This window comes from Anomalospiza imberbis, chromosome Z (genome assembly GCF_031753505.1).
Source record: "Anomalospiza imberbis isolate Cuckoo-Finch-1a 21T00152 chromosome Z, ASM3175350v1, whole genome shotgun sequence".
In the NCBI taxonomy this organism is placed as follows: domain Eukaryota; kingdom Metazoa; phylum Chordata; class Aves; order Passeriformes; family Viduidae; genus Anomalospiza; species Anomalospiza imberbis.
The window spans coordinates 58,796,335-58,804,196 of record NC_089721.1 but is presented as its reverse complement, the minus strand read 5'-3'; positions in this window follow the sequence as shown (position 1 = coordinate 58,804,196).

Genomic DNA, 7,862 nt, shown 5'->3' with positions numbered 1-7,862 from the left:
TCTGCATGGTGGATGATTATTGAGGAACTTACAGAAATGGGCAGTTTTATAGATCACCTTAGATTCCATCTGCAGAAATAAAACTATGCTCAGAAAGCTGCCATTCATGTGACTTTTAGTCATGTGCAATTCAAGTCTTGATCAACAGAGGGAGATACAGCATTACTTATCAACACATTTCTCAGGCCAGTATACAGTCAAGTCTTCCACACAAAACTCAAGGGATTTAGCAAATCTAATTAATTTGGTATTGATGATCACAGTTGCTATATCTTAACTGTACATATAGTATTACACTCTCAGGACATCAAAGAGCTACTTTGGGTCTCAATGCCAAAGCAACCCTTGCTCTTGTGTATTTTACTTTATTCAGCATTATTCATGGAAACCTGAGGCAGGAGTCTGTGCGCATTGCAATCAAGGACATTGTGAGGAATGGAGGATCCCTGGGAAGTGAGGTAGGATGCACGCAAAGAGCAATCCTGGGAAAAAAAGCACTCTGGTTTCCCCAGGGACCTTACCTGCTGCCAGGTCCCCTTGCCCTCAGTAGCCCCACTGCTGTGATTGGAGGCAATCTAGTCCTTAAACAGAGACATCCATCCACAAGGAGCTTTCTTGCATAATGATGGAAGTAAGGTGTCTGGTATGCCTGCTTTTTAAAATTGGGATATATTAACATCCTCTTGACTTACAGAACGAAAATGCAATTACCCACTGGAAATCCTGCTGCCCCTTGCCTATTCTACTGCAGCAATCCACATGCTGCTTGGGCTTACGGCTGTCTGGCATCAGGTTTACACAACAAACCACACAAAAGGCTTTAGCAAAGATCCCTACTGACCTTTACAGCCTTTTGAGAACAGCACCTTCCTTATTTACTGTGAAACCAGAGAATCACTGAATAAATTAGGTTGGAAAGGACCTTTGAGATGATTGAGTCCAACCTCTTACCACCTCGTCAACACACCATGGTACTAAGTGCCATACCCAGTCTTTTCTTAAACACTTTCAGGGGTGGGACACCAGAGATGGTGATTCCATCACTTCCCAGGGAAGCCTATTCCAATGCCCAATAACTGTTCCAATAGACATAAGACTTAAGAGAAAGGGAAGGAAGGATATTACATACTTTAGAGTAAAAGTGGACTAGAAAAGAGTAGAAAATGAAATGCCAGGGCCTTCCTCAATACCCCTCCTTCTGCCCTGCTACCCCATCTGTCCAGTACAAGCCCATGACTCAGTGGTCTTATGTTGGCAGGCTTTAGGAAGCAGGAATCTTGTGTTGGGCTAGTACTTGCCAGTAGTCTGTTTGAGTATGTTATATGTGTGTTGCATGCCGGGTTGGTTCAGTAAGGGGTTTCAATAAATGTTAGTTAGATCAGTCCTATGTACCTCTATTTTCCCCTCAAAATGGTTCGCTCCAAGCTGTCTGCTATAGGAGCTTTCACCTGTCAATCTTGTAACCACGCCCCTTCCCCACAGAAAGTTCTGTGTCAATCACCCCACCTCTGCATTCCCATTTGTCCCAGAACCCTGTACACACCCCTGTTATGTTCCCACAGGTTGCCGTGGTCCGTGTCACCCCCTGTCATCTGTCCCCATTGGGTGAGGGGGGCTTCTGCCCCTGTTGGCCCACCCCCTATTTAACCCCATGTTCCCCCTGTCCAACCTGCCATTCTGCCCATGCGGGCTTGGGAACAGCTGCATTGTCCACTACTGCAGCCACGCAGGAAATAAACAGTTCTCAGCCATGCGGGCAGAGTGCGCCTTCTCTCGCCCTTTATCTTGCCTCAGTGTGAGGCTACGGGTGCGGCAGACCCACACGGAGGCTCAGCCCTAGAGCTCCACAGCCATGTGGCGGCCCCGGTCTCGCTGAGAAGAAGTGTGCCAGCTGGGCACCCCCAGCTGCCCGGGACCAGGGCAAAGAAAAACCGAATGCCGCATATGTGTATATGATGTTATATGTAACAGGTATAATTCGCGCCTTTTTTTTTTTTTTGCATGATATATATATAATATTAAATAATTGTTAGAATGTACTCTTTAGCATTAGAAGCCCCCCTTCTCAGGCAAAACTGAGTGTGTGTTGAAACCTGATTTACAAGCAAGGGGATGTGGCTCGCCAGGAGATGGGCCTTATCTGAAACGATATGGAGACACTCAGGCACTGATCACCATCAGGAACATCCCCCCCGCCCCGGGCCGATACATGTGAATATTCTGTTCCCGTAAATTTCATCAAGAGTTTCCACGACACCAGATTTTGAATTTCTCTGCCTTGTCAACGAGAAGGAAATCTCATCAACTTATGGGACTTTGAATGAAACAAAGGACTGAATGCCGAAATCCTGGCTTCAGGCAAAATTTTCCCTATAAAAATCACTTGTACCAGGATGGTAGTGTGGGGGCATAGAGTGAAACCTCTGCTGAGGCTGATCTCTGTGTCTTGCACCCAGCGCCGATCCCGGGCTCGGCACTGTCCTTTTCCTTGTGGCTGGCTAAGTTAGATCTCTATTGCTAAAATAAATTCTTTTTATTTTTTAAATTTGGCTGGATCATTTTTCATTTATAACAATCTTGGTGACCCCGACGTGATCTGGTTTGGGGTATCCAGGGGGTTCCCTACCCTCGATCTGGGTGGCACCTCGCTGAGTTCAGCGGCCGGACGGGGAGGAGGAATCCCACGGAACCAACCGGATTACGAAAAGCCGCAAAAGCCAAAGAAAGGAAAAAAAAAGGTGGGCCCAGAGCTCTTGGAATTCGGAGCCTAAGTCTCCGAGGCTGCAGCAGAAATTTTTCACTCATAAAATCAATGTGCATGAAGAATCCACGCGGGAAAAGGAGCCATAAGTATCGCGTGGTTGAGTGAGGCATGAGTGGGTGTGTGTGTGTGAGACATGACCTCGTCACGGGACGACAGCGGACCCCAATAAACCGCAGTTTCACTATCCCGCGAGCGAAGTGGTCGGCTACAGGGGAAGCGATAGAACTCGGGTACACTCACAACACGCATACGACCTGAAACTCGGGGGAGTTATGGGGATCCACTCACGGACAGGTCGGGGGAGGGAAGGTACGTTCTCGTGGGTTCAAGAAATTGGTAAACCTCACCGACTTCTGGACTCGGGGAGTCCAGGGAAACAGGTAAAAGAGAGCTCACCCTTCTTCCAACTGAAAACCCACAGAACGGTTCACTGTGCGGCTACTAAGTTGGCAAGGCTCGGTCGGGGACAGACCGGTTTAAACATTTGGTAAGACTTGGTCCGGGACAGGACTGGTGTATACATTTAGCACGCGAGTTACTGACTTCTTGGAACGGCTTGCAGACACCGACTCAGAAACACGGTAAGGAAAAACTTCAAACATGGGACAAAGGAACAGTAAAGTCCAGAGGAGAACTCAAGAGAAGAGTTCTAAATCTGGAAATGGTAAGAACTTAAAATCAGGGAAAAATAAATCGGGAGGAGGGGAAAAGGACGGGTTGCCTGAAATTCCAAGGGAAAGTCCCCTGGGCTGGATGTTAGAACACTGGGAATACTGCTCCTTGAGGCGGGGGAAGTCCAAAGAAAAAATTATATACTACTGTGTAGAGGTATGGGGAAACAGGGAAATTGGAAAATTCCTATACTGGCCCATTTTTGGTACCTTTGAAAGTAAGTTTTGCCAAGCACTCTCTGAACACTTATACGAAGAAGGAGAGTGGGATGATTAAGAGCTGGGGTATGCCAGGCTGTGGGAATATGCTAGCGCGCAGTTGCTCCCTATTAAGACCTCCGGCAGCAAGATAAGTTCAGGTAAAACTTGGGAACCCCTGGAAAACCTACCACCCCCATACCAAGTTCCTCCATCACAAGCACAGGTCCCGGCCGCCCCACCAACAGCACCTCCAGCTCAGTCTGCATTGCCACCTAATGCCCAAATACTGACTGCAGACGCACCGGGACCTTCTCAACACCACCACCCCCCCCCCCAACACGGGGACACAGACACACAACCGCAACTGCTTCACACTGGGGAAAACTCATCTCCTCCCGCCAGTAGAACTCGGTGTAAAGCAAGGAGAGAAAATACGGAGGATAGTGATGATGAAAGGGACAGACCTAATCTATACCCTTTAAGGGAAGTCCCAACCGCCCCCGGAGTCATCAGATTTGTAAACATTCCCATCAATACGGGGGATGTAAGGGCTTTTTAAAAGGAGATGGGGAAACTAATGAATGACCCGTTGGGGGTGGTGGAGAGGTTGGATGAATTCTTGGGAAATAGTATATGCTCATACGATGATATCTCAGCCATATTAAGATCCTTGTTTAATGCAGCGGAACGAGATATGATAAGGCAGGCTGCCATCAAGGACTGGGAATTCAGAAACCCCCAAGGAGGGAGCGGGGTGGAGAAGTGGCCAGAACAAAGACCATCATGGAATGCTCAGGCGGAGGAGGATCGGGCCAAAATGATTGGACTAAGAAACATGGTAATACAAGTGTCATGGTTTGACACTGGCGCGATGCCAGCGCCTCCATGAAAATGTACCTTTTTAAATAATTGCTGTGAGATGTGATCAGGAACAGAGCAGAGCAGGCCCAAACTTAGTAACAAAGGAAAGAACTTTATTAAACTACTTCTACTATAAAAACTACAAACACTAAATCCTGGATGAAGACTTTCTAAAACACCCCTCCTCCTCCCACCTAATTTCTAAACAAACTCAACAGTGAGACACCACCCAGGATTCCTGATCAAGTTGCTACCCTTCAGATATTCAAATACTCAGTCTTTCAAGGGAGACAGGAGTCTCTCCTGTGCCACAGACTCCCCAGGAAACACAATTGCCACCCTTGTGTTTCCATGTCACACATGGCAACCACCTGGAGAAAATCTGCCATGGTGACACTCTCCTTTCCATGTCACAGTGCTCTCACCACCGTGCATGGACAGACTGCTCATAGGGCTCTTTTAAGGATGCTTTGCCATGGACTAAAAGAGACAACAGTTCAATTTCTCATCTTGGGACTACAGTCCCCCCCAATTTTCCCCTGGGGCTGAGGGTTGAAGAACAGAGGTCTTCTTCTCCTCTTCTTCTTCCTTGAAGATAGAGGGCTTCTCCACACCTTCTCCAACTCTCCTCTGTTCTCTCTACTCCTCTGCTGGTAATCACTGAAACAGGTCTCCTGGCACACCAACGCACCACTCTAAGTGCAGCTTCTGTTAGGAGAATTTGGTTCAGTCTATGGCTAACAAGAGAAGTCCAGCCACAAGCCACTCCATCATCTCCTTCCAACTCGAGAATTTCTTCTTCCATCATCTCGGATCCCAGACTGTCTCTCTTCTACTTCAAATCAAGGAGGAGTAATATTTTACAAAGCCTTCATTTCTCAAGAAAGGGTTAAAAGCTCAGACTCCCTGGACGGCTGCTATCTCTGCCCAGCAGCCAATTCCCAAGGCCAAGGCTAGGCGCCTTCCCCGCCCCCTTTCTCTTCCGCGCCGGCAAAGTTACAGGTGCCGTCTGGACTCTCTATCTCTTCCTTCTGGGGGGGGGATGACAAAGACATCTCCGCTTCTCTCCACCCTTCCGTCCACAGGAGCTGGCTCGGTTCCAGTCCTTCTACCCCTCAGCTCACCTGGACCAGGCCTCATGGCTCCCCTTCCCCCACCCAGCCCCATGGCTGGGCAGGGGAGGTCTGCACAGCACCTTGACCGGAACCAAAGAGAGCGAGCTCTTGGGAGTTCTTGCTTTTAACCCCCTGTGTTCTCAGAGGCGTATCCCTATCTTCAGTGGTCACTTCAGGTGCCAATATCCAAACTTGACCACTGATTGGTTTGACTCAACTTCCTGAAAAAAATCACTTCCATGTCAAACCACGACAACAAGGTTTCCGGGGAGCAGTCCCCAAAGGACAAAATATTAGTAAAGCACTAGGGGAGTGTCAAGGGAAGGACGAAACTCCCACAGAATGGTTGGAAAGGCTCAGGAAGAGTCTTCAAATGTACTCAGGTACTGATCCCGAATCCCCTGTAGGGGGAATCCTTTTAAAAACGCAATTTGTTGCAAAATCATGGGAGGACATTCGGAGAGAATTGGAGAAAATAGACAATTGGCAAGAGAAAAGCCTACAAGAATTGTTAAAAGAAGTGCAAAAGGTATATATCAGGAGGGATGAGGAGAAACAAAAGATACAAGCCAAGGTGTTGGTAGCAGCAGTCAGGGAAGCAAACAGACAAGAGCAAGTCCAAACAATGGGAAAGCTGGCACAGGCTCGAAAGCCCCAGGGAAAGCCGGGACCTACACAAAGGGAGAACAAACAGTTAAGTGCCCCTGAATGCTTTTACTGTAAGAAAAGAGGACACCTCAAGAGGGACTGTAAAAAAAGGATGAAAGATGAAATGAGTTTCAGGAGGATTAGAGGTGTCAGGGGCTCTATAATTTGGGGTCGCGAACATCTGGAGAGCCCTTGATAAAATTAAAGGTTGGACCCCAAAAGCAGGAGTTGATTTTTTTGGTTGATTCAGGAGCAGAAAGAACCACAGTCCAGCAACTACCCCCCAGGTGCACAAAAGGTAAGGATTCTATGACCGTAGTTGGGGCAAAGGGGGAACCCTTTCAAGTCCCTGTCTTGAGGGATGTAGAAATAGAATCTGAAAATAAAATCTGTGTGGGGGACATCTTATTAGTAGAAAAAACAGAATACAATTTACTGGGAAGAGACCTGATTGCAATGCTAGGAATAAGCATAATTACAAAAGACTCAAGACTCATGGTAAGTTTATATGAGCTAACCACCAAAGATGAGGAAAAGATTGATCCCAGAGTTTGGCACACCCCGGGGGAAGCTGGAAAATTAAACATGGAACCAATCCACATCAAAATTGAGAGACCAGAAGATCCCATAAGGATCAAACAATATCCCATCCCTTTAGAGGGAAGAAAGGGATTGAAACCAATAATTGAAGATTTAATAAAGAGAGGCACATTAGAACATTGCATGTCAAGACATAATACACCTATCCTGGCAGTTCAGAAACCAGATGGTAGTTACCGATTGGTACAAGATTTAAGAGCAGTAAATCTAAGAACAAAAACCCTATTTCCCACGGTCTCTAATCCGTATACTTTATTGAATAATATCTCCCCAGAAGATATATAGTATAGTGTGATTGACTTGAAAGACGCCTCCTGGACTTGCCCCCTAGCCAAGGGGAGCCGGGATTTCTTTGCCTTCCAATGGGAGGACCCGGACACACAAAGAAAACAGCAATTGAGGTGGACTTCCCTCCCTCAAGGGTTTGTGGATTCACCTAATCTTTTTGGTCAAGCCCTTGAAAGACTGCTTAGTGAATTTGTGCCAATTCCTGGGACCAAACTGTTACAATATGTAGATGATTTATTGGTAGCTGGTTCTAATGAAGAAGAGGTACAAATGGGAACTATAGCTTTATTGAATTTCCTGAGAAAACAGGGTTTGAAGGTATCAAAGCCCAAATTATAATTCATGGAGCCCGAAGTGAAATACTTCGGGCACTGGTTAACAAAAGGAAAAAAGAAATTAGATCCAGACCGGGTGGCCGGAATAATTGCACTGCCTCCCCCGAAAACAAAAAGGGAGGTTAGGCAGTTGCTGGGACTTTTGGGTTACTGTAGGCAATGGATTGAAAGATACAGTGAAAAGGTAAGGTTTCTCTATGACAAACTTACCACGGATAGGCTCAAATGGACCGAACAAGATGAAGAAGGCTTCAAGGAATTAAAGGAGACCCTTATGGCAGCCCCTGTATTGAGTCTCCCTGATATAAAAAGGCCCTTTCAGCTTTTTGTAGATGTTAGCAATCATACTGCCCATGGAGTTCTAACTCAGGACTGGGCA